Source organism: Capra hircus, chromosome 22 (genome assembly GCF_001704415.2).
Source record: "Capra hircus breed San Clemente chromosome 22, ASM170441v1, whole genome shotgun sequence".
NCBI lineage: Eukaryota > Metazoa > Chordata > Mammalia > Artiodactyla > Bovidae > Capra > Capra hircus.
Window position 1 is genome coordinate 32,680,479 of NC_030829.1, and position 27,862 is coordinate 32,708,340.

Consider the following 27,862-nt stretch of genomic DNA (forward strand, 5'->3'; position numbering starts at 1 on the left):
ATCCCTCCCAGCATCAGAGTCTTTTCCAATGAGTCAACTTTTCGCATGAGGTGGCCAAAGTACTGGAGTTTCAGCTTCAGCATCATGGCCTCCAAAGAAATCCCAGGGTTGATCTCCTTCAGAATGGACTGGTTGGATCTTCTTGCAGTTCAAGGGACTCTCAAGAGTCTTCTCCAACACCACAGTTCAAAAGCATCAATTCTTTGGTGCTCAGCTTTTTTTATAGTCCAACTCTCACATCCATACATGACCACTGGAAAAACCATAGCCTTGACTAGATGGACCTTTGTTGGCCAAGTAATGTCTCTGCTTTTCAACATGCTGTCTAGGTTGGTCACAACTTTTCTTTCAAGGAGTAAGTATCTTTTAATTTCATGGCTGCAGTCACCATCTGCAGTGATTTTGGAGCCCCCCAAAAATAAAGTCAGCCACTGTTTCCTCTGTTTCCCCATCTATTTCCCATAAAGTGATGGGACCAGATGCCATGCTCTGAGTTTTCTGAATGTTGAGCTTTAAGCCAACTTTTTCACTCTCTACTTTCACTTTCATCAAAAGGCTTTTTAGTTCTCTTCACTTTCTGCCATAAGGGTGGTGTCAGTTGTGTCCAACTCTTTGCGACCCCATGGACTGTAGCCCACCAGGCTACTTTGTCCATGGGATTCTCCAGGTGAGAAGGCTGAAGTGGTTACCATTTCCTCCTCCAGGGGATCTTCCTGACCTAGGGATCAAACTCGTCTCCTTCATTGGCAGGTTGAGCCACCTGGGTAGCCCAGGGACTGTGTACCAAGTGAATAACTTGGTGAAATACATATTTCCTTGCAGGTGTGGCTGCTTGTGGCATTGATTAGACGTGACCCAGCGGGGTGGTTGGTGGGGCTCTGATGTGTAAGCGGCGCAAGGACGAGTCCCCCGATGTTACTGGGCATCCACTCTGCCCTTCTGTCCTCCTGACTCGGCAGGTTGTGGACATTCATCTGACTTTATTGCCCGAGAGGTTCATTATACTTAGCACAGCTTTCTCCACAGCCTGGTGATATAATTATGATTGTTATCTTCTCCTTTTCTTTCCCCTCTCTCCCTTTTATGAGATGAAAACCGCTGGTATAAATATGTGGCAGTGAGGGCGTGCATTTTCCCTTACTCTCCGCCTAATGGATGAACAGCTGGGAGTTAATGAGCTTTTAATAGGAAGTGTAGGGGGTGAGTTTGTTGCAGTTTCAGTCTCCGCAGAATACTCTGAGGTCTCGTTGTTTTTCTGTTTCTCTTTAACGTTAGCTTTATTGATACCTGCAAACACCTGTTTAAAATGCACTCAGCATGGAGGGAACATATTTTTCTTTCGATCACCTTGGCCTCCACTGACTCTCCTTTAATTATAAGGCTCCTGTGCAACCTCACACAAGGTTTTTATCTTCATTTTTAAGGACCTTGAAAATGTTCTATAGGCCTGAGTTTTTATTTAGCAATTTTTTAAAGTTTACATGAGCATTTGTATATATTTTTTGCCCCTTTTTATTCTTCTATTCTGACCTTAAAGGCAAACAAGACCAAAGCCTTGTTCCACTCATATTTTGTAGCAGGGTTCTTGGCCTTTCTCATTCATCCTTTTCCCTAAAACTTTCCTCATACCTAGCCATTGTAAATCCTGGGTTATAAAATGATTTTCTGTAGCTAAAAAGTCATCATTAGCAATAATACCTAACTTCTGAGCATTATAGGCTTCCCTAGTGGCTCAGCTAGTAAAGAATCCGCCTGCAATGCTGGAGACCTTGGTTCAATTCCTGGGTCAGGAAGATCCGCTGGAGGAGGGATAAGCTACCCACCCCAGTAATCTTGGGTTTCCCTGGTGGCTCAGCTGATAAAGAATCCACCTGCCATGCGGGAGACCTGGGTTTGATCCCTGGGTTGGGAAGATCCCCCGGAGTAGGGAAAGGCTACCCACTTAAGTATTCTGGCCTGGAGAATTCCATGGACTTTACATTCCATGGGGTTGCAAAGAGTTGGACACAACTGAGCGACTTTCACTTTCACTTTCTATGCATTCCTATGTAAAGCTGATAACTCTCTTTCAGTGCACCTGCGTTTTCTTATTTGGTATTCCAAATACCATCTGGAGTTAACTAGACAAGTATTATTACCATCTTACAGAGTAGAAAACCAAGATCATTGGTCAAGGTTAAATGCTTATAAAAGCTAATACAGGTAAACGGTAAAATTTGAAACAGCACAGAGGATGCACAGATGTTTCCCTACCAAGAGATAACCATACTTAATCATTTTCTTGTGTTTCTTCCTGTAGTTTTCCAGTTTTCCATGCATGTTCAAACGCGTATCTGCTTTCTTTTTTAAACACAAAGAGGATAATGTTCTTCATAGTTTTGCAACTTGCTTTATTTCTTTTTGTGGATGGAAAGTGAATATATATGATCACAGGTCCTGCAGCTATCCCTGTGGCATTGTAGGGACTTAACAGAGTTTATTTACCCAGTCCCCTATGGGTGGACATCTAGGTTGCTTCCACTTCTTTAGGACCATGCAAGCTATATCACAGATGCCTGTTCCTAGACAAATGGGCAAATTCCTAGGAGTAGAATTGCTGAGTTGTCAGGTAGATGTGTTTAAAATTTTGATGCATGTTTCTAAAAGTGTCTTAATACATCCTTACAATATTTACACAGTAAATCAGTTTTCATGAAAGGTGGTGCCTTCACCTTGCTGTTGTTGCTTAGTTGCTAAGTTGTGTCCGACTCTTGCAACCCTATGGATTGTAGGCTTGCCAGGCTCCTCTGTCCATGGGATTTTCCAGGCAAGAATACTGGAGTGGGTAGCCATTTCCTTCTCCAGAGAATCTTCCCGGCTCAGGGATTGAAGCTGGGTCTCTTACTGCTGAGCCACCAGGGAAACCAACTAGTCTAATACCCTAAATCATAAACCTTTTTAAATTGACAGTCTGTTTTAATCTGTATTTCTTTAATTAGTGAGATTGGTCATCTTTTCATAGAATTATAGGCAATTTGTATTTCATTTCCTGTTCTCTGTTCTGTTATTCATTTTTTTAAATCTTAATGAATCTAAGCACTCTGTGTATTGAAGAACATATCTGTCCTGCTGCACATATTTTTCCCAACTTATCATTTATGTTTTGACCCTTTTAAATTTTAAAGACTCACTTTTTATTACAATAGTAAACATGGCCATTGTAAGATTATAGTTGGTAAAATCTGGAAAGCAAAAAGAAGAAAATGAAAGGCAGCATAATTCCGTCATTTAGTGACAACCACTTTTGTCATTTCGTTGTAACATCTTCTAGTCTTTTTCTAATATGTGTGTGCGTGGTAATTGTTTTTCAAAATTTGTTTTAGCTTGCAGTTGCTGTAGCCCTGTGGGGGTCAGAAAGGTAGGTGGTAAGCTCTGAAGCAGATCCCTTAACTTGTGTGTATCACCTCCCTTTCCCCATTTTCTCAGTGCTTATAAGGATCCTGAGGAAAGTCCTCAGTGCTTATAAGGATTCTTCTCTTTGTTTCTCTAGGGAGGGTGTAAACGGGTTGCTCCGTTTACTGTTTGCTCACATTGCTGAAGTTCCGAAACTGGATGGAGCTCCTTTGTCCGTATTTGTCTGTCTGATTCTGAGACTGTCTTTGTTTTGGTTTGTTATTAGTGGACATAATTATTACCCTTTAGGATCACTCTCTGCTTCTCAGCTCAAATTTTTTTTTAGAAGTTAGATTTATTAAGACATAATTTACATATACACAGTTACCCTTTCCAATGTAGTTTGATGAGCTTTGATAGACATATATATGTGTATCTGTATATATATTATATATATAGTAAGTTTAATCATCATAGTCACAGATACCAAAAATTTCCACCACCCTGAAAAGTATCCTCAGACACTTATGCAGTCTACCATCTCCTTGACATCCAGCTCTGATTTCTGTCTCTCTAATTTTCCTATTTTTAGGTTGATAGATGATAGAATCAGAGTATACAGACTTCTGAGTTGGCTTCTTTCGCTCACGTAACACACCTAGGATTCATCCATGTTGTTGAGTGTCAGTGATTCATTCATTTTTATTGTTCAGTAATAGTATCGAGTTCTATGGATATACCACAGTTTGCTTATCTGATCACCAGGTAATGGACATTTGGGATGTTTGCACTTGTTGACTATTATGAAAGAAAGCTGCTATTGCCATTCATATATAAGTCTTTGTATAAAAATATGATTTCATTCCTCTACTGAGGAATTAGATTGCTGAGTTGTATGGTAATTGCATGCTTATCTTTGTGATCAACTGTGAACTTGCGTCCCATAGTGACTATACCATTTTGTGTTCCCACCAATAATGTATGAGATTTCTAGTTGGTCCTCATTCTTACCAGCAGTTGGTTTTGTCACTTTTATGATTTTAGCCATTTTAGTAGATACTTAAGCAGTATCTTACTGTAGTTTTAATTTGTGAAAGCTTCTCTGTTGGTGTTGTGAGTGCTAAATTGTCTATTCATAAATTATCTTTGATGAAATATCTCTTTAATGCTGTGCCTGTTGTGAGTGCTAAATTGTCTATTCATAAATTGTCTTTGATGAAATATCTCTTTAATGCTGTGCCTGTTGTTTGGTGAGAGAAGGTGTTTATTTTCTTATTGAGTTGGAAGAGTTCTTTTTGTATTCTAGATTAAAGACATTCATTAAATATGTTTTCTAAATTATATTTCCCAGTGTGTATCTTATAATTTAATTCTTAAATGTATTTTGATAATTAATATGTTTTTAATTATCATGAAGTTCCCTTTATCTTGTGATTTCTGGCTTGTTATTTTGGTGTCAAATATGTATCTAAGAATCCACTGCTAAATCCAAGTTTATGAAGGTTTACTCCTCTGTTATCTTATTAAAGTTTTCATTTTAGCTCTTATTGATTTATTTGATTTTAAATGCTATGAAAGTGCTGCACTCAATATGTCAGCAAATTTGGAAAACTCAGCAGTGGCCACAGGACTGGAAAAGGTCAGTTTTCATTCCAGTCCCAAAGAAAGGCAATGCCAAAGAATGCTCAGACTACCGCACAACTGCTCTCATCTCACACGCTAGTAAAATAGTGCTCAAAATCCTCCAAGCCAGGCTTCAGCAGTATGTGAACCGTGAACTTCCAGATGTTCAAGCTGGTTTTAGAAAAGGCAGAGGAACCAGAGATCAAATTGCCAACATCTTCTGGATCATGGAAAAAGCAAGAGAGTTCCAGAAAAACATCTATTTCTGCTTCATTGACTATACTGAAGCCTTTGACTGTGTGGATCACAATAAACTGTGGAAAATTCTGAAAGAGATGGGAATACCAGACCACCTGCCCTGCCTCTTGAGAAACCTATATGCAGATCAGGAAGCAACAGTTAGAACTGGAACAATAGACTGGTTCCAAATCGGGAAAGGAGTACATCAAGGCTGTATATTGTCACCCTGCTTCTTTAATTTATATGAAGAGTACATCATGAGAAACGCTGGACTGGATGAAGCGCAAGCTGGAATTAAGATTGCCGGGAGAAATATCAATAACCTCAGATATGCAGATGACACCATCCTTATGGCAGAAAGTGAAGAAGAACTAAAGAGCCTCTTGATGAAAGTGAAAGAGGAGAGGGAAAAAGTTGGCTTAAAGCTCAACATTCAGAAAACGAAGATCATGGCATCTAGTCCCATTACTTCATGGCCAATAGATGAGGAAACAGTGGAAACAGTGGCTGACTTTATTTTCTTGGGCTCCAAAATCACTGCAAATGGTGACTGCAGCCAAGAAATTAAAAGATACTTACTCCTTGGAAGAAAAGTTATGACCAACCTAGATAGCATATTAAAAAGCAGAGCCATTACTTTGCCAACAAAGGTCTGTTTAGTCAAGGCTATGGTTTTTCCAGTGGTCATGTATGGATGTGCGAGTTGGACTATAAAGAAAGCTGAGCACCAAAGAATTGATGCTTTTGAACTGTGTTGTTGGAGAAGACTCTTAAGAGTCCTTGGACTGCAAGGAGATTCAACCAGTCCATCCTAAAGGAAATCAGTCCTGAATATTCATTGGAAGAATTGATGCTGAAGCTGAAACTCCAACTCTTTGGCCACCTGATGCGACGAACTGACTCATTTGAAAAGACCCTGATGCTGGGAAAGGTTGGCAGGAGAAGAAGGTGATGACAGAGGGTGAGATGGTTGGATGGCATTACCGACTCAGTGGACATGAGTTTGAGTAATTCCGGGAGTTGGTGATGGACAAGGAGGCCTGGCATGCTGCAGTCCATGGGGTTGCAAAGAGTTGGACACGACAGAGTGACTGAACTGAACTGAATAGTTCTAAATTAATTGAGACATATTATATGGCACATAGTATGGTCTTTTCTGATTAGCTTACTATATGTGTCCAAAATAACGTATTTCCTGTTGTTGAGTAGAGTGTTCTTTAAATCTTGTCAAATTGGTTGATAGTGCTGTTTTGATTTTCTGTGTCGCTGTTGACTTCATCTTGTTATTGTAATAGTTGCTGAGAGAGGGGGATGAAATCCCCCCTTCCTCCTCTCTGTTTTCTTTTGAAGTCATACTACTACTGTTAGTACTTGTAGGTCTTTGTTTGTCCCTTGAGTTAAGTCTTTGTCTATTCCTTGTGTTAAATCTTTGTCCTCTAGTTTTATTTTTCCTATTAGTTTATTTTGCTCATTTTCTTGTTGGAACCTTTCTGTCAGTGTTGTACCTCCTTATAGAAGAGTGGAATCTCTGAGTACGTACAGGACCTGGTGATCAGTGGACTTTGGTTTTGAGTGTATGGGTGTTCAGGCAGGCCTCCTTCTTTGAGCGCCATGCCTTGAAGGACCTTGAGGTCCTTGCAAGTGAAGTGGTTGCATCGTCTTACTTCTCCTATCCCAGTCAGTCACTTCTAATCTACCTGCTTTCCATCTCCCAAAACACAATGAAATGTTTCTCACTTGTTTGGTGTGTTAACTTTTATTTTTTGTTCTTGTGAGTTTGACTCCTTTGTCTTCCTCAACTATAGTAATGGTTGCATCTCTGGAAGGAGAAAACACTGACCTAAGTGGTTAATTTACCATTTTCAACTGGAATTTAAAAAATTAAAACATTTACTGAAAACTGGTTCTGCTAAGTTGCTGTTCAGAAACGATTCATGGTGGCATGTCAGGTTCAGAATGCTATTTTACTTCTGGGCTTAGATAGTTAGTGACATGTATAATATGACAACAAAAATAATGCTTATAAGAGAGTTTAACAACTAAAAATTGTTAAGTTTTTGTTAAAAAAAATCATTATGCAGTATTTCGGTTCTAGTCTATTTTAGCTAGAAGTAAAATGGAACAAAATTTTCTAAGAGAAAATGTGAAAAAAATAATATATTTTTTATGTTTGAAATGTACAAGTGGAAGCTTATTGCCAGTTTATACATGCATGTAGATTTATTCATTTTTGTCTACTGAGATGGTTCTGCATATAAATTTAGTAGAATGATTAAGAAATCTATCCAACTGTGCAAGAAATGTTGTGGAAATCACAGATACAGATATTGAAAGGACTTGCAGGGACTAAAACAAGTCCTTTTGTTTATTTTTATCTTTTAACTCTCTGTTTGGCTTTATTCTGACATTAGCATACACACACACACACATACTAGTTGCGTAACAGGTTCTTTGAAACTGAAGTCAGCAGTTACACTTATTTTTTTTTCTTTCTTGCACTTACTTCTGATTTACATTGGAGTGCTAGGAATGGGGAGGAGTGGGTCTGGGGCTGGGAGGGAAGGTGCCAGTAAATCCTAATGTCAGTTCTCTACTTCATCAGCTACCGCTATGGGAGAGGCGTTTTGCAGTCTCTTCCATGTCTCTGCAATCATGTTCCTCTTTCGGAAGAAAACGGCTCAATCTGATCATCTGAGCCTGGGGAGCCACTTTATTTGATTTCCCGTCCTCCAGTGGGGCCTGCTGAATTTAAAACCTTTGAAGGTACGAGGCAGTGATGAAACCAGGAACCAGAGACACGGGAACTGGAGGGCCCAGCATGTAGTCCAGTGCAGTGGGGATGGGAGTCGTGACTCACGCTTGAAGATGCCCTAAATTTGGCAGCAGCTGGCTTATAATGGGAGAGTCAAGGGTTTAAGGAAGTGCTGAAGGAATATTTCTTAGGAAATAAAGGAATTAATGCACCAGGTGAGGGCTTCCCTGGTGGCTCAGCTGATAAAGAATCTGCCTGCAATGCTGGAGGCCTGGGTTTTATCCCTGGATTGGGAATATCCCCAGGAGAAGGAAATGGCAACCCACTGCAGTATTCTTGCCTGGGAAATCCCATGGACACAGGAGCCTGTAGCCCTGGACACAGGGCTACAGTTCACAGACTCACAAGAGTCGGACATGACTGAGCAACAAAACCACCACCACATACCAGGTGGGAAAAAATTAAAACAGAGGTTGCTATTTCAAATCTTTAATAATTATCAGTTGAGTGAGGGGAGCGTTATTAGGGGGATGTTTTGCTAACAGAAGGCATTTACTTTTTCCTTGTTCTGAGAAGTATAATTTTTTTTTAATGATTTGAATTCAGTTCTTTGCATTCTTCCTAGATCATCCCAGTTTAACAGTTATTTAAGTAGTCCGTCATAATTACAGCAGTAGTCCATCATAATTACAGCAGTGATGTTACTGTCACCTGTGGGTGTGTGAGTCACTCGGTCGTGTCTGACTCTTTGTGACCCCATGCACTGTAGCCCACCAGGCTCCTCTGTCCGTGGGATTCTCTAGGCAAGGTTACTGTTGATTAGCAGTAAAAACTTACTGTTTTACTGTTAATAACTTACTGTTATTAGCAGTAAAAACTTTATTGAAGTTGAACATTGAACAATGTTGTGTTAGTTTCTGCTGCATAGAAAAGCTCCTCAGCTATCCATAGACATATTCTTTTTCATATTCCTTTCCATGTAATTTATCAGAGGATATTGAATATAGTTCCCTGTGCTATACAGTAGGACCTTATTGTCATATTCATCCTGAGTATACTAGTTTGTGCCTCATACTTCCATCTGTATTGAACACTTACCACTTCACCTGTATTACTGTTTATCCTCAACCCACCCTCTGAAGGTTTATTATTTTGCAGACATGGAAACGGAGGCAAACAGGAATGAAGTTACTTGTTGAAAACCTCCCAGAAGTAGAGAGATGGCAAGCTAGCTGTTGAAACAGAGGTACCTGGAGTCTTTAAAGACTGGAATGACTTTGAGTTTTTCTTGCAATGTTAGATTCTCCCGCCCCCAACTTATTATTTGGAAACTCCTCAAATCTAGAGAAAGGTTGAATGAAAAGTATATCTTCATATCCCTTATGAGGCATTGCAGGCAGATTGTTTACCATCTGAGCCACCACGGAGGCCCCCCTATCATATTAGAACTGCCAATTACACACTCCTATGCCTCTGATGCTGGGAGGGATTGGGGGCAGGAGGAGAAGGGGACAACAGAGAATGAGATGGCTGGATGGCATCACTGACTCGATGGACGTGAGTCTGAGTGAACTCCGGGAGTTGGTGATGGACAGGGAGGCCTGGCGTGCTGCGATTCATGGGGTCGCAAAGAGTCAGACACGACTGAGCGACTGAACTGAATTGAACTGATGCCTGTGTACGTATTCCTTTTTTTTTTTTAATTGTTTGAAAGTAACTGACAAACTGCATATATTTTCCAAGAATAAGACCATTCTCCAAAACAATTTACTACTGTAACAATCTATGTCACTATAAACTAAAGCAAATAATGAATTGGGCTTAAATCTTCAATTTACCACACAGACACACACACTTTTTCAGAATCACAAATGATCCCAAACAATGTATTTTGCCCAGTCGTGTTAGCGCTGTGATACCTCTTGATGTGAAGCTCATCACCTTCTTGCAGTCCATGAAATGAGAATGAGTAAGTGACAATGTATGAGTCATCTCAGGCTGCCATAACATATTAGAGTCATCTCAGGCTGCCATAACATATTAGCACAGACTGGGTGGTATAAACAATAGAAATTTATTTTCTCATAGTTCTTGAAGTTAGAAGTCCAAGATCAAGGTATCAGCACATTCATCTTCCGGTGTGATCTCTTCCTGGCTTGCAGACTCCCCTCTTCTCACCGTGTCCTCACACAGCCTGTTCTGTGTGCGTGTGTGGAGGGGCCAGGTCTCTGGTATCTCTTCCTTTTCTTATAAGAACACCAGTCCTGTTGGGTTGGGGCTCTGCCCTTAAGACCTCATTTAACCTGAATACCTGCCTAAAGGCCCTATCTCCAAATACTGTCATATGGGGATTATGAGATTCAGCATACAGATTTTTGTGGGAAGAGGGCATAATTCAGTCTATGACAGATGCCTTGAAGGAATATTTCTGAAATATAGGAAGATTCAGTTCATTTTAGTTCAGTCACTCAGTCGTGTCTGACTCTTTGCGATCCCAGGACTACAGCATGCCAGGCCTCCCTGTCCATCACCAACTCCTGGAGTTCATCCAAACCAATGTCCATTGAGTCAGTGATGCCATCCAACCATCTCATCATCTGTCATCCCTTTCTTCTCCACCTTCAATCTTTCCCAGCATCTTTGCCAATGAGTCAGTTCTTCACATCAGGTGGCCAAAGTATTGGAGTTTCAGCTTTAACATCAGTCCTTCCAATGAATATTCAGGACTGATCTCCTTTAGGATGGACTGGTTGGATCTCCTTGCTGTCCAAGGGACTCTCAAGAGTCTTCTCCAACACCACAGTTCAAAAACATTAATTTCGTCTCATAACCCATTACTGGTCACTCCACTGCACTCCAGAGAGAAGAAACCCAGCTCCACCCACCAGAACTCCAACACACGCCTCCCTAACCAGGAAACCTTGACAAGCCACTGATAGAACCCCACCCACAGTGAGGAAGCTCCATAATAAAGAGAACTCCACAAATTACCAGAATATTAAAAGGCCACCCCAAATGCAGCAATATAACCAAGATGAAGAGACAGAGGAATACCCAGCAGGTTAAGGAACAGGAGAAATGCCCACCAAACCAAACAAAAGAGGAAGAGATAGGGAATCTACCTGAGACAGAATTCCGAATATTGATAGTGAAAATGATCCAAAATCTTGAAATCAAAATGGAATCACAGATAAATAGGCTAGAGACAAGGATTGAGAAGATGCAAGAAAGGTTTAACAAGGACCTAGAAGAAATAAAAAAGAGTCAACATATAATGAATAATGCAATAAATGAGATCAGAAACACTCTGGAGGCAACAAATAGTAGAATAACGGAGGCAGAAGATAGGATTAGTGAAATAGAAGATAGAATGGTAGAAATAAATGAATCAGAGAGGAAACAAGAAAAACGAATTAAAAGAAATGAGGACAATCTCAGAGACCTCCAGGACAACATGAAACGCTCCAACATTCGAATTATAGGAGTCCCAGAAGAAGAAGACAAAAAGAAAGACCATGAGAAAATCCTTGAGGAGATAATATTTGAAAACTTCCCTAAGATGGGGACGGAAATAATCACCCAAGTCCAAGAAACACAGAGAGTTCCAAATAGGATAAACCCAAGGCAAAACACTCCAAGACACATATTAATCAAATTAACAAAGATCAAACACAAAGAACAAATATTAAAAGCAGCAAGGGAAAAACAACAAATAACACACAGGGGATTCCCATAAGGATAACAGCTGATCTTTCAATAGAAACTCTTCAGGCCAGGAGGGAATGGCAAGACATACTGAAAGTGATGAAAGAAAATAACCTACAGCCCAGATTACTGTACCCAGCAAGGATCTCATTCAAATATGAAGGAGAAATCAAAAGCTTTACAGACAAGCAAAAGCTGAGAGAATGCAGCACCACCAAACCAGCTCTCCAACAAATTCTAAAAGATATCCTCTAGACAGGAAACACAAAAAGGGTGTATAAACCCGAGCCCAAAACAATAAAGTAAATGGTAACAGGATCATACTTATCAATAATTACCTTAAACGTAAATGGGTTGAATGCCCCAACTAAAAGACAAAGATTGGCCAAATGGATACAAAAAGAAGACCCCTCTATATGCTGCTTACAAGAGACCCACCTCAAAACAAGGGACACATACAGACTGAAAGTGAAGGGCTGGAAAAAGATATTCCATGCAAATAGAGACCAAAAGAAAGCAGGAGTGGCAATACTCATATCTGATAAAATAGACTTTAAAACAAAGGCTGTGAAAAGAGATAAAGAAGGCCACTACATAATGATCAAAGGATCAATCCAAGAAGAAGATATAACAATTATAAATATATATGCACCCAACATAGGAGCACCGCAATATGTAAGACAAATGCTAACAAGTATGAAAGGGGAAATTAACAATAACACAATAATAGCGGGAGACTTTAATACCCCAGTCACACCTATGGACAGATCAACTAAACAGAAAATCAACAAAGAAACGCAAACTTTAAATGATACATTAGACCAGTTAGACCTAATTGATATCTATAGGACATTTCACCCCAAAACAATGAATTTCACCTTTTTCTCAAGTGCTCATGGAACCTTCTCAAAGATAGATCACATCCTGGGCCATAAATCTAACCTTGATAAATTTAAAAAAATCGAAATCATTCCAATCATCTTTTCTGACCATAATGCTTTAAGATTAGATCTCAATTACAGAAGAAAAACTATTAAAAATTCCAACATATGGAGGTTGAACAACACACTTCTGAATAACCAACAAATCACAGAATAAATCAAAAAAGAAATCAAAATATGCATAGAAACTAATGAAAATGAAAACACAACAACCCAAAACCTGTGGGACACTATAAAAGCAGTGCTAAGAGGAAAGTTCATAGCACTACAGGCATACCTCAAGAAACAAGAAAAAAGACAAATAAATAAACTAACTCTACAACTAAAGCAACTAGAAAAGGAAGAATTGGAGAACCCCAGAGTTAGTAGAAGGAAAGAAATCTTAAAAATTAGGGCAGAAATAAATGCAAAAGAAACAAAAGAGACCATAGCAAAAATCAACAACGCCAAAAGCTGGTTCTTTGAAAGGATAAATAAAATTGACAAACCATTAGCCAGACTCATCAAGAAGCAGAGAGAAAAATCAAATCAATAAAATTAGAAATGAAAATGGAGAGATCACAACAGACAACACAGAAATACAAAGGATCATAAGAGACTACTATCAGCAATTATATGCCAATAAAATGGACAACTTGGAAGAAATGGACAAATTCTTAGAAAAGTACGATATTCCAAAACTGAACCAGGAAGAAATAGAAAATCTTAACAGACCCATCACAAGCACGGAAATTGAAACTGTAATCAGAAATCTTCCAGCAAACAAAAGCCCAGGTCCAGATGGCTTCACAGCTAAATTCTACCAAAAGTTTCGAGAAGAGCTAACACCTATCCTACTCAAACTCTTCCAGAAAATTGCAGAGGAAGGTAAACTTCCAAACTCATTCTATGAGGCCACCATCACCCTAATACCAAAACCTGACAAAGATGTCACAAAAAAGGAAAACTACAGGCCAATATCACTGATGAACATAGATGCAAAAATCCTTAACAAAATTCTAGGAATCAGAATCCAACAACACATTAAAAAGATCATACACCATGACCAAGTGGGCTTTATCCCAGGGATGCAAGGATTCTTCAATATCCACAAATCAATCAATGTAATTCACCACATTAACAAATTGAAAAATAAAAGCCATATGATTATCTCAATAGATGCAGAGAAGGCCTTTGACAAAATTCAACATCCATTTATGATAAAAACTCTCCAGAAAGCAGGAATAGAAGGAACATACCTCAACATAATAAAAGCTATATATGACAAGCCCACAGCAAACATTATCCTCAATGGTGAAAAATTGAAAGCATTTCCCCTAAAGTCAGGAACAAGACAAGGGTGTCCACTTTCACCACTACTATTCAACATAGTTCTGGAAGTTTTGGCCATAGCAATCAGAGCAGAAAAAGAAATAAAAGGAATCCAAATTGGAAAAGAAGAAGTAAAACTCTCACTGTTTGCAGATGACATGATCCTCTACATAGAAAACCCTAAAGTCTCCACCAGAAAATTACTAGAGCTAATTAATGAATATAGTAAAGTTGCAGGATATAAAATCAACACACAGAAATCCCTTGCATTCCTATACACTAATAATGAGAAAGTAGAAAAAGAAATTAATGAAACAATTCCATTCACCATTGCAACAAAAAGAATAAAATACTTAGGAATATATCTACCTAAAGAAACTAAAGACCTATATATAGAAAACTATAAAACACTGATGAAAGAAATCAAAGAGGACACTAATAGATGGAGAAATATACCATGTTCATGGATTGGAAAAATCAAAATAGTAAAAATGAGTATACTACCCAAAGCAATTTACAAATTCAATGCAATCCCTATCAAGCTACCAGCCATATTTTTCACAGAACTAGAACAAATAATTTCAAGATTTGTATGGAAATACAAAAAACCTCGAATAGCCAAAGCAATCTTGAGAAAGAAGAATGGAACTGGAGGAATCAACTTGCCTGACTTCAGGCTCTACTACAAAGCCACAGTCATCAAGACAGTATAGTACTGGCACAAAGACAGACATATAGATCAATGGAACAAAATAGAAAGCCCAGAGATAAATCCACACACCTATGGACAGCTTATCTTTGACAAAGGAGGCAAGAATATACAATGGAGTAAAGACAATCTCTTTAACAAGTGGTGCTGGGAAAACTGGTCAACCACTTGTAAAAGAATGAAACTAGATCACTTTCTAACACCACACATGAAAATAAACTCAAAATGGATTAAAGATCTAAATGTAAGACCAGAAACTATAAAACTCCTAGAGGAGAACATAGGCAAAACACTCTCCGGCATAAATCACAGCAGGATCCTCTATGATCCACCTCCCAGAATTCTGGAAATAAAAGCAAAAATAAACAAATGGGATCTAATGAAAATTAAAAGCTTCTGCACAACAAAGGAAAATATAAGCAAGGTGAAAAGACGGCCTTCTGAATGGGAGAAAATAATAGCAAATGAAACAACTGACAAACAACTCATCTCAAAAATATACAAGCAACTTATGCAACTCAATTCCAGAAAAATAAATGACCCAATCAAAAAATGGGCCAAAGAACTAAATAGACATTTCTCCAGAGAAGACATACGGATGGCTAACAAACACATGAAAAGATGGTCAACATCACTCATTATCAGAGAAATGCAAATCAAAACCACAATGAGGTACCACTTCACACCAGTCAGAATGTCTGCGATCCAAAAATCTGTAAGCAATAAATGCTGGAGAGGGTGTGGAAAAAAGGGAACCCTCTTACACTGTTGGTGGGAATGCAAACTAGTGCAACCACTATGGAAAACAGTGTGGAGATTCCTTAAAAAATTGCAAATAGAACTGCCATATGACCCAGCAATCCCACTGCTGGGCATACACACCGAGGAAACCAGAATTGAAAGAGACACATGTACCCCAATGTTCATCACAGCACTGTTTATAATAGCCAGGACATGGAAACAACCTAGATGTCCATCAGCAGATGAATGGATAAGAAAGCTGTGGTACATATACACAATGGAGTATTACTCAGCCATTAAAAAGAATACATTTGAATCAGTTCTGTTGAGATGGATGAAACTGGAGCCGATTATACAGAGTGAAGTAAGCCAGAAAGAAAACCACCAATACAGTATACTAACACATATATATGGAATTTAGAAAGATGGCAATGATGACCCTGTATGCAAGACAGCAAAAAAGACACAGATGTGTATAACAGACTTTGGGACTCAGAGGGAGAGGGAGAGGGTGGGATGATTTGGGAGAATGGCATTGAAACATGTATACTATCATGTAAGAATCGAATCACCAATCTATGTCCGATGCAGGATACAGCATGCTTGGGGCTGGTGCATGGGGATGACCCAGAGGGATGTTGTGGGGAGGGAGGTGGGAGGGGGGTTCATGTTTGGGATCGCATGTACACCCGTGGTGGATTCATGCCAATGTATGGCGAAATCAACACCGTATTGTAAAGTAAAATAAAGTAAAAATAAAAATTAAAAAAAAAAAACAAGAAAAAAAACCCCAAAAAACATTAATTTCTCAGTGCTCAGCTTTCTTTATAGTCCAACTCTCACATCCATACATGACTACTGGAAAAGGTGCATCTCAGTGTAACATGTGAAAGTATATGTTACTAATTAAAGACAGCTTTTATATTATGTAATAATTAATCTGGAACTTTTAGTTTGTATATATAAATAATCAGAAATACTACATGTGAAATATATAGTCATCTAATATTGAGATCCTCTCGAGCGCTTATTCTATGTTGCTTATTGTCTTCCCTGTATATGTGTCTTCTAGTTGATGGTATTTTTAACAAAGAATGGCAGAGAGATAGTGCCCTTGATAAAGTGTGGAGGGAAAGTCTTTAGAATACGTGTGTTGTTGAGTAGTGAAAGAAGAACATTTTTGGTAAGATGAATTAAACTTGCTGAGTATGGGAAGTTTGTAGATACTCTAAAAACTAAGGAAAGCAACTGAGTTGTGTTGAGTTAGAACATATTATTCTTTTGACTTTTAATCTTTTATTGAAAATTATATTCATAATATCTATTGTAATAGGATAGTAATAATTTTCTCCTCAAAAATGGTATTGCATTTTTTGAGTACCGGAAGAAGGTCTTGAGGGGGGAAAGAGCAAGTAGGTGGGATATAATTCTTAGACTGAATTAGATATGACTTTATACCGGGAAAAGTTGTTACACAGTGTAATGTGTAATTTTTAATTTTATTATTGCCTTCTGCTGTATGATGATAAATGTCTACAAAACCATTCAGGAGCTTCCCTCATTTCTCTATGAGCTTCTCTTTACCCCTTTGACACTTCAGTCAGTCTCTCTTTTTTAAAAATATATTTATTTGTTTGTGCCGGGTCTTAGCTGTGGCACATGGGTCTTTAGTTGTAGCATGCAAACTCTTAGTTGTGGGATCTAGTTCTCTGTGGGAACTTACCTGTGGGATCTAGTTCCCTGATGAGGGACTGAGGATCGAACCCTGGCCCCCTGCATTGGGAGCACAGAGTCTTAAACACTGGGCCACCAGGGACGTCCCAGCCACTCTCTTCTGAGAAGTGTTTCCAGGTGACTTTCTCCTCTTGACTTAAATCTGCTGTATTCTCAGTAAAATGGCTTTGAGTAGTATTCAGGCAGCTATTCTATTCATGCCACTGGCAATGGCTTTATGAGATTCTTCAGCATTTGTAATACTCGCGTCATGGGATGTTTTGGACCATCGCCAAGAGGCTGCCCTGAGACTTGATGGTACAGTTCCTGCTGTTGAGCGGGGGCTAGATTTGTGTGACCAGGCATACTTTTTTAACTGATGATGTCAGTGAATAGTCATATAGCAGTGAACACAGGTTCCATATAGAATATCTGGCACAATGGTGACACCCAGAAAACTGGGATAAGCAGGGTTATACGTGAGCTGTGTGTGCTTCTATCAAATGCCCACCTCTTCACATAGGTTGCGCCCATAACCTCCTACCTGCTCAGATGTCTCTATAGCAGTTTTCTGTATCCAGTTTTCTCCAATAAAACCTAGGAAGCATATTGGAAAGCAGAAACATTACTTTGCCAACAAAGGTCCATCTAGTCAAGGCTGTGGTTTTTCCAGTAGTCATGTATGGATGTGAGAGTTGGACTATAAAGAAAGCTGAGAGCCAAAGAATTGATGCTTTTGAATTGTGGTGTTGGAGAACTCGAGAGTCCCTTGGACTGCAAGGAGATCCAACCAGTCCATCCTAAATGAGATCAGTCCTGAGTATTCATTGGAAGGACTGATGTTGAAGCTGAAACTCTAATACTTTGGCCACCTGATGCGAAGAGCTGGTTTATTTGAAGAGACCCCGATGCTGGAAAAGATTGAAGGTGGGAGAGGAAGGGGATGACAGAGGATGAATCGGCATCACCGATTCAATGGAAATGAATTTGAGTAAACTCCAGTAATTGGTGATGGACAGGGAGGCCTGGTGTACTGCAGTCCATGAGGTCGCAAAGAATTGGACATGACAGTGACTGAACTGAACTGATATATGTTTGCTATAAACTCTCCTACCTAAAAATTGCTAACATCTGTATACCATATGCATTCTAATTTTTCTTCTGCCTTTCACAGCACAATTTCTAGCTGTAATTATTGTTTCCAATTTCTCACTTTACATGTTTTCTTGAAACCTGTTCCAATCGTGATTTGCCTCCACTGTTCTTCTGATACTTTTCTTGTGAACACCACCAGTGGCTTTAACACTGTAATGTCCAGGGGTCCTCATCTTACTTCAGTTCACAGCAGCATTTAACACGATCACTCCCTTATCTTTGAAACCTTTGTCCCCTGGGGCTGCCAGGATACCCCTCATTCATCCTTGGTTCTCGTTTTAGGCCGCTGGTCACTCCTTTTCTTCCAAATGTGTACCATTAAAGTGAGCCTTAAAAAAAAATTCTTGAGGTCCAATTACTTCCTTGGGGATTTGACCCAGTCTGATGACTTTAAATACCATCCACGTATTCTAATGATGGACAGACTTAAGCCAACCTTCTCTCTTAATCTTCAGACTCAAGTCTCACACCTAACCACCTAGTTGATGTTCCTCAGTTAGGTGTCTAACCAGCAACCTAAAACCAAGTAAGCTCCTGGTTTGCTCTCATTTCTTGGAGGATCATCGCCACCCTTCTTGTTGTTCAAGGCAGCAGCCTCAGAGTCTGCTTTGACGCCTCTCTTCCGCTCACACCGTACATGTAACCCCTCAGCACATCCCCTCACCTCTGCCTTCTAACTGTACCCAAATCCCCACCTTTCATCACCAATGCTGCCACCTGCTCCGCGCCATCGCCACCTCTCGCTGGACTATGGTGACAGGAGCTGCGTCCCTGCTCCCAGCCTTGCTCCTCTTCAGCCTGCGCTCATCACAGGAGAGCCTTTACAGAGGTTTGTCATAGCAGGTCACTCCAAGTTCACACTTCCCAGGGGCTCTGAGTCATATTGTAGGTAAAGCCCAAGCCCCCACTGTGACCCACGAGGTGCTGGGGAAGCTGCCCACTCAGTCTGCATTCTCTCTCAGGCGGCACCAGGTGTCAGGGCCTCTTGCCCTCAGATATCTGCAAGTGTTCGTCTCTCATCTACTGCGATGGCACACTGACATGTTAGGTTCTTGGCCCCCCCCCTATTTTAAATTCCATCTCTGCTGCTTTGTGTTGCTTTCATCACCAGAATCTGAGAGGTCCTTGCCCTGTCTTGGTCAGTGTTACGTTTCCATGTGTCTGGCACAGAGCAAGTGTTCAACAAATAGTTATTGAATAAATGTGTAAACAAAAACCCAAAGTCATTCATTCAACATCTATGATGTTTGAAGTAGCTCATGATATCATTAAGCACTTTAATTGAAATTCAGAACCATCGTGTGTGATAGATAAGACTAGCTGTGTATTCAGAAAAATGAGGTTGAATTATTGAGTTGAATTCCCCAAGTCTGGAAGCTGGCATTGCAGCTCAGTAATTCTGACTCCAAGTCCAGTGCTCTTTCCTTGGTTACCTTCGGGGAAGAAGTCCGTTTCCACCTTGGGAGAATCATCAGATACTGCCATTTGTTATCTCTACTTGCTGAGGCCAGAAGCATCTCTCTTCTTTACTACTGTTTGCTCAACCCCAGTGGAGGCCTGGAGCATAGCAGGAGCCCAGGGGATACTTGTCTGCACAACGAAGTTATGACTTTTGTCCAGCTGGTGGTCCCGTGGTTACCATAGTCTTAATGTCCATAGTGTCATGTATCTCGTTTTGACAGAGAGCCAAGTCAGGGCCAGGACTGGGGAAGAAAGTTGAGAGTTTAGTTGGGAAGCACAACTAGGCGTAGTGAGCTTGTCTCCCAAAGGCAAGTGGCGTGCCACGGCCTCATTCTGTGCTTTCATGAAGTCTTATTTTCAGCCTTCTGTTTGCTGTGTTCCACTCCCATGGAGGGGGAGGCTGAGAATACTGTAGAGAAAACCCTGCTCAAATCAAAGAAACACTTGCTAAGATCACTGGAGTGTGAGGCTTCCCTCTGAGGGTGTATTTTCCTGTGCTGGGCTGGAGGAGGAAGCAGGGAAAGGATTTAAACAAAAGCAAAAGGATGTGAGGGAAATAGCAGTATCAGGAAACTCACCCTAATTGGACGCCTTCTGTCTCTCCATCAGCTTTTAGTTAGCTTCAGCCAATCAAAGTAGAACTTTTATTGCAAATGAGGTTTTATATTTTATCCCTTTTATCCTGGGAAGACCCTGACTGCACTGGGACAAATATGCATTTATTTACCCTGCTGTCAACTTTTCTTAAAAACATATTTAATAAGAAAAACAGATACATATTTAAGCATATAACGTTAATCTATCCTCTGTAGCAATCCCAAAGCAATGAATTTTTGTCGTAAGGATTGTCATAACTCTTTTAATGGTATATACATAAATTATTCAGGTGAGTGAGAAGCCAGGCATATTAGATTTTACAATTCTGCCAATATGTTATGTCACCTTTTGGGAAAAGAACATATACTACCTGACTGCAAATTCAGAAGTGTGGAAAGCAATAAGAAGGTGAGATGATTTGAGAGAGTAGCACTGAAATGTATATATTACCATATGTAAAATATATAGCCCTTGGGAATTTGCTGTATAACACAGGGAGCCCAAAGCCGGGGCTCTGTGACAACCTAGAGGGGCGGGATGGGGTGGGAGGTTTTAGAAGGAGGGGACGTATGTATACCTATGGCTGATTCATGTTGATATGTGGCAGAAGCTATCACAATATTGCAAAGTAATTATCCTCCAATTAAAAAAAAGTAAAATTAAAAATAAATAATTTTTCAAGTTTCCCCAGTTTAAAAATATGCCTCTAAGAGCACTGAGAATAGTGTCTGGCACATAGTACACTGTATGAAACTGTTGGTTAAATAAATAGAAATAATACACTTCCATCCACCTATCCAGAGAAGCTTGGAAGGGAAATGGCTTAGAAACTGACAAGGATTAATGGCGTAAAAAGGATAGTGATTTTCTTTTCTTCCTCCTTCTTTGGCCAGTTTCTGTCCAGTGAACCTGGCTCCACTTCTGCGTAACTCATTTGTCCATCCTCCACTCCACACCTTGAAGCTCTAAAGTAAACCTCACATGAGAAATTTCAGCACAACTTCTCACTTACTGCACAGCCCTTATGTTGTTATATGTATGTTGCTGTAGTTTTCAAGACAGTTCCCCTAGCAAAATGTTCCTTGCTGTTTAAGAGAGAAAATGCATCTTTGTTTTAAGTGAATTTATCTGAAGTGGCCAATTCCTGGTACTAAGCTTACTGAACAAGGCATCCCTCTACTATGTCTTCATAGAGAACTAAGCCGCTAGTTTCTTGTCTGCTTCCTACTCTCATTGTTTTCCTGTCTAGCAACACTAAACTTCATAGATAGATGTATGACGTTTATGATGGTTACATTTATATGTCAGCTTGACTGGTGGGGTGCCTGGTCAAACATTATTCTGGGTGTTTCTGTGAGAGTGTTTTGGATAAGATGATCGTTTGAATTTATAGGTTAATCTTTATTTTTTATTTTTTTAAATGCCCTGATTTTATTATTATTTTTTTTTATTTTACTTTACATTACTGTATTGGTTTTGCCATACATCAACATGAATCTGCCACGGGTGTACATGTGTTCCCAATCCTGAACCCCCCTCCCACCTCCCTCCCCATACCATCCCTCTGGGTCACCGCAGTTCACCAGCCCCAAGCATCCTGTATCCTGCATCGAACCTAGACTGGCGATTCGTTTCTTATCTGATATTATACATGTTTCAATGCCATTCTCCCAAATCATCCCACCTTTTCCCTCTCCCATAGAGTCCAAAAGACTGTTTGATACATCTGTGTCTCTTTTGCTGTCTTGCATACAGGGTTATCATTACCATCTTTCTAAATTCCATATATATGTGTTAGTATACTGTATTGGTGGTTTTCTTTCTGGCTTACTTCACTCTGTATAATCGGCTCCAGTTTCATCCACCTCATTAGACCTGATTCAAATGTATTCTTTTTAATGGCTGAGTAATACTCCATTGTGTATATGTACCACAGGTTTCTTATCCATTCATCTGCTGATGGACATCTAGGTTGCTTCCATGTCCTGGCTATTATAAACAGTGCTGTGATGAACATTGGGGTACATGTGTCTCTTTCAATTCTGGTTTCCTTGGTGTGTATGCCCAGCAGTGAGATTGCTGGGTCATATGGCAGTTCTATTTCCAGTTTTTTAAGGAATCTTCACACTGTTCTCCATAGTGGCTGTACTAGTTTGCATTCCCACCAACAGTGTAGGAGGGTTCCCTTTTCTCCACACCCTCTCCAGCATTTATTGCTTATAGACTTTTGGATCGCAGCCATTCCGACTGGTGTGAAGTGGTACCTCATTGTGGTTTTGATTTGCATTTCTCTGATAATGAGTGATGCTGAGCATCTTTTCATGTGTTTATTAGTTGACCTCCCCAAAATGAGTGGGCCTCATCCAATCAGTTGAAGGCCTAAATAGAGCAAAAAGCTGTATGTCCCTCTTGAATAAGAGAGATTTCTTCCAAACTTTTTAGACACTAACTGAAACACACACTTCCTGGGTCTTGAGTTTGTCCACCTTTGGACTAGAATGACACTGTGGCTCTCTTGCTTCTCCAGCTTGCTGATTCACCCTGTAGATCTTGGGAATTGCCAGCTTCCATAATCACTTGAACCAGTTCCTTAGAATAAATCTCTTTCTGTGTATATACAACCTGCTGTAGCATTCTTGCCTGGAAAATCTCATGGACAGAGGAGCCTGGCCAGCTACAGGCCATGGGGTCGCAAAAAGTCACACACGACTAACTAACTGAACATACATACAGTAAAATATTAGCTATCATAACTACTGCATTATCCACCATCCTGTAACATCGTAGACACTATATAGGTTTGAATCTCTCCTCTTTCCATTCTCTAGTTGTGTTAATGTGGGCAAATTAATTTCTGGATATTGTGTTAAATGTAAAATAGAAATGAAAATAGTACCTACATCATAGCATCTTTAAAGACTACATGGGACAATATTTATAGGAAGTTTAGAACAGTGCTTGCAACCTGCCATAGTTCATCAAGTCAGGAATGCTGTCGGTTGTGAAATACACTGCTATTTTGTGTATTTCAAAGAAGGGAAAGCAATGCCAATTATAATGGTAAGATGCTATCAGTTGTGACATCTCCTGACACGTTAAAAGATGAAAAAAAATGTTTCTTAAAATCAATAAAGTACCAGAGTTGGTGCTATATAAGTGAATAAAATCTACACCAGGCAAGCTGATTATTCAGAGACAAGACTGAATAGAAAAAAAAAAAAATCTATTTGCATTTGTGGATGGTTATCTAAATAGCAACAAACTCTCAGCAAACTATAATATTAATGAATGTTCACATCACTTCTTGGCTAGTCTAGGAAGTTACTAAAGCATATTTCTTTTATTTTCTTAATGGGGTATACAGCTGCTTTCATTATAGACTCTCTATGGCCATTTAAAGTCTAATTAAGGCATGATGGCTGTTATAGACTTCCCCCACCAAATTCATATGTTGAAGCCCTGAGACCCAAATGCAGCTGTGTTTGGAGACAGGGTCTATAAGGAGGCGATAAAAGTTAAATGAAGTCGTAGGGTGGGCCCTAATTTAACAGGGCTGGTGTCCTTAGAGAAAAGAGGAAGCAATGCTAGAGCGTGCTATCTCTGCCACGTGAGGACACGGTAAGAAGGAGGGGGACTTCCCTGTAGGCCACTGGCTGTGATTCTGACCTCCCAGTTCAGGGGGGTCAGGTGAACTAAGAGCCTGCCCACATGCTGTGCAGCCAAAAAGCTAAAGGAAATTAATTAAAATAAAAAACAACAGGCTGTCTAAAGCCAGGGAAAGAACTCTCACCAGGAATTGAATTGGCCAGCGCCTTGGTCTTGGGTGTCTAGCTTTCAGAACTCTGAGACACAAAGTCTGTTTGGAGGCCACCCAGTCTGGGTTAGTGTGTCGCGGCAGCTGATGGGGAGGGTGGCCACTGGGAGAGGACTGGCCCCCCTCTCCCCCGGCCCCAAGTCGTTGCCTGTCTAGATTGTTTGACCTGAAGGCGCTTATGTGCAATTGGAAACCAGAGAAAGACTCTCCCATGAACTCTCCCCGTCCTCACTTCTCTGCTCATGTGGTGCTGAAGTTCCATGCTACTTTACCGACACTGTAATTACTCTTTATTTTTTATTTATGTACTTTCTTACAATCACAACTACCTATGGGAAATAAACACTCTTCTTGTGAACATTTAATTAGGTTTATAGTTTTAATTATATCTTTCATATTTATGTGTTCTTGTGTTGTGGATTGAAAGCTGTCTCTCATGTTGGCGGTTTGAGTCTCTGGGTCCTGGTTCCACTTTTATGTATTTTACAAATGAAACTTTGCCTTAGTGTTTGTTCTCACCATTATTTGGATTTTGTTTTTCCCCGTTTAAGATGGTATGATAGGGAAGGGCCAGAAAATCATTCAGCATGATACAGAGATTATTTTGTAGAAGGCCTGTCTGTATGGACTGAAAATCTGAAATCCGGAATTTTTTAAATGAGTTTTGTTATTCGAAGCATATTTGCCAAACAACAGAGACCGAGCAAAACATTAACCCATGGGACTCCTTGGGGAAACCTGTTTTAATGAGTAGATGAGATTTCTTGTAATTCACAGAACAATTTATATGTAAATGGAATCTGTGAAAACCGTGAGTTGGGTGCTCTGAGGGTACTCAAAAGCTTGCCTTTCATTAATAATTTCTTAACACTGCCTCTGTAATGTTGTTTGTATAGCTTTTTAAAAATTAGAGCAAAGCTAAGTCTTTCCATCCTAGTTACAACCAGAGTTAGTGTATTAGTTATCTATTACTCTGTAACAAATTAGCCCTGATCTTAGATGCTTGAAACAATGTACAGTTGACCCTTGAACAACACAGGCTTGAACTGTGCAGGTCCACTATCCTCTGATTTTTTTTAAATAAATATGCACTGTAGTGCCATATGACTTGTGGTTGGTTGAATTCGTGGATGTGTAACTGTAGGTAAGGAGCGCCAACCATAAGTTACACTCAGATTTTCGATTATCTGTGGGAGTTGATGCTTCTGACTCCTGCATTGTTCACAGGTCAGCTGTATATTATTTTACTCACTTCTGTGACTGGTGATAGCAGACTTTAACTCCTGGCCACAGGCCCTCAGAGCTGCACGCCCACGGCTTCCTCAAACCCCTGCTCCTGGTGTTTGCTGTTGGTATTGGCACACAGACCAGTGCTGGTGCAGCATCAGAGGAAATATACCTAGAAGCTCACGTACAGGGTTAGGGGCAAGAGGCTTCAGTTTCTTTATAAGGGCCGCTTATGCCATGGTTTCCCTAGAGTGTGATCCGAAGCGCACAGGAAGAGTGGCCACCTAATGTTGGAAGTGCCGTTTTACGACAGCAGGCTCTTGGTCTTGCAGACCCACCCTGGTACCATGTGGGAAGGGACTGCGCAAGTGTGTGGTCTAGGGGAGGCAGGGCTGACTGGGGATCACCTTAGATGGTGGTTGCCGCAGCTGACATGACCTTGAACAGAATGACGGAGTCACTGAGTAGAGTCATTCCCTCAGGGTCACTCATGAGAATAGGTTAAGCTACTCTTAACCTGGGCTTCCCTGGTGGCTCAGATGGTAAAGAATCCACCTGTAATGCAGGAGACCTGGGTTTGATCCCTGGATTGGGAAGATCCCATGGAGGAGGGCATGGCAACCCACTCCAGTATTCTTGGCCTGGGGGAAATCCCATGGACAGAGAAGCCTGGGGGGCTACAGTCCACAGGGTCGCGAAGAGTCAGACACGACTGAGTGACTAAGTGCACACACATTATTAACCTAAGTTCTCTCTTTGCTCTGCATGCTCCTGATACTCTTCCAGTAAATCCTCTTTGAATTAAGTGAGCTCAGATCAGTTTCCGTTGTTATAACAGAAGAGTTCTAACTGATAAAATGAACTCCAAAGTAAATTAAACCCAAACTACTTTTTGTTTGTTACAGGACTATGGAAGTCAGGTTTCTCATTGTTGGTGTCAGGAGATACAAATAGAGAATTGTGGACAGAGCAGTGAGAACCTGTGGTGCTAGGTTGGAATTGGAGATATTGGTGTGAACTTACGCTGTATACACACATGCACACACACACTCCTAGATCTATCTATCCTTTCAGCCCCACATCACTCCCTGGTAGCAAAGAATAAACCTTTGTGCCAAGACCTTGGTTTCTAAATCTGATGCCCCACTAAGAACAATCAGGTCTCCTTTGAGAAAAATGATGACGGCAGGGAAAATAAAGGGTGAGTCTGGCACATCTTTGAGTCTCCATTTGAGCCAGAAAGTTAGTAAGAACTCAAAGAGTAATGGGGATATGTCAACATGACAGAGCTGCCAGTGTGAAGGATCTCCTCCTGTCTAGATCTGAGAGAATTTGAACATTAATATAGAATCAGTTATGCAACCATCGTGTTAATAACTGGTTCAGATAGAAATCATCGATGGATGCTAAAAATGGGTGAACGTTTGATGAAGAATGGGGTGTTGCCATTGTTTCAATATATCTCCCCTTAAAATGCATATTAATTACAAAGGGCAAAATAATACCTTTAGAGATGGAGAAACATGGTAGACACCACCTTAAGCATGTAATTAACAGTTACAGCACTGGTCGTGGAATAAATGGACGTTAAGTGCCTCCTGATAGGATGCACTGAGAAGAACCGTGTCACTTCTAGGGTAATCTGCCAAAGTGCATTGCCTGACTCTCATCGGGAGGAAACATCAGACAAATCCAAAGTGAGGAACATTCTACACAATAACTGACTATATTCTTTAGAAATGTCAAAGTTGTGAAAGATAAAGCCTGAGGAATAGTTCTGCCAAAAGAAGACTAAAGAAAGGTGAATTGAATATAATGCAGGATCCTGCATTAGATCCTGAGGGAGAAGGAAAACTGCTCTGAAGGACAATCTGGGAAATTACTTCGGCCACCTGATGTGAAGAACTGACTCATTACAAAGGACCCTGATGCTGGGAAAGATTGAAGGCGGGAGGAGAAGGGGACGACAGAGGATGAGATGGTTGGATGGCATCACCGACTCAATGGACATGGGTTTGAGCAAGCTCCAGAAGTTGGTGATGGACAGGGAGGCCTGGCATGCTGCAGTCCATGGGGTCGCAAAGAGTCAGACACGACTGAGCAACTGAACTGAACTGAGGATTGTCAATTATGTAACAGCTTTATGTTAACATTCTTTTGTGAATTTGTTAATTATGTCAGAGAGTTAATTAATTATTCTTGGGAAATACACAGTACTTAGGGGTGAAGGAATGTCATGTCTTCAACTTACTCTTAAATGGCTCAGAAAAAAGATATGAAAGAAAGTGAATGATGAAGCAAATGGGGTCACATGTTAATGATGAGGGTATCTTGGCGAAAGGTCTTCTATCAGTTTGCTATTACTCCTCTGACAAATGACCATAAATTTAGTGGCTTGTTTCTATGAGAAGACTGGCGCAGCTTGGCTGGTTTCTCTGGGTTAAATTCAAGGCGTCAACAGAACAGCATTCCTTTATGGGGTCCTGAAGGAAGAATCTGTT

General features: G+C 40.2%; 1 protein-coding gene across 1 annotated transcript in view; it reads left to right on the forward strand.

Annotated features, from left to right (window-relative positions):
* FAM19A4 (family with sequence similarity 19 member A4, C-C motif chemokine like) overlaps positions 1-27,862 on the forward strand; it is a 175,668-nt gene that overhangs the window by 119,117 nt on the left and 28,689 nt on the right. The window lies entirely within an intron of this gene.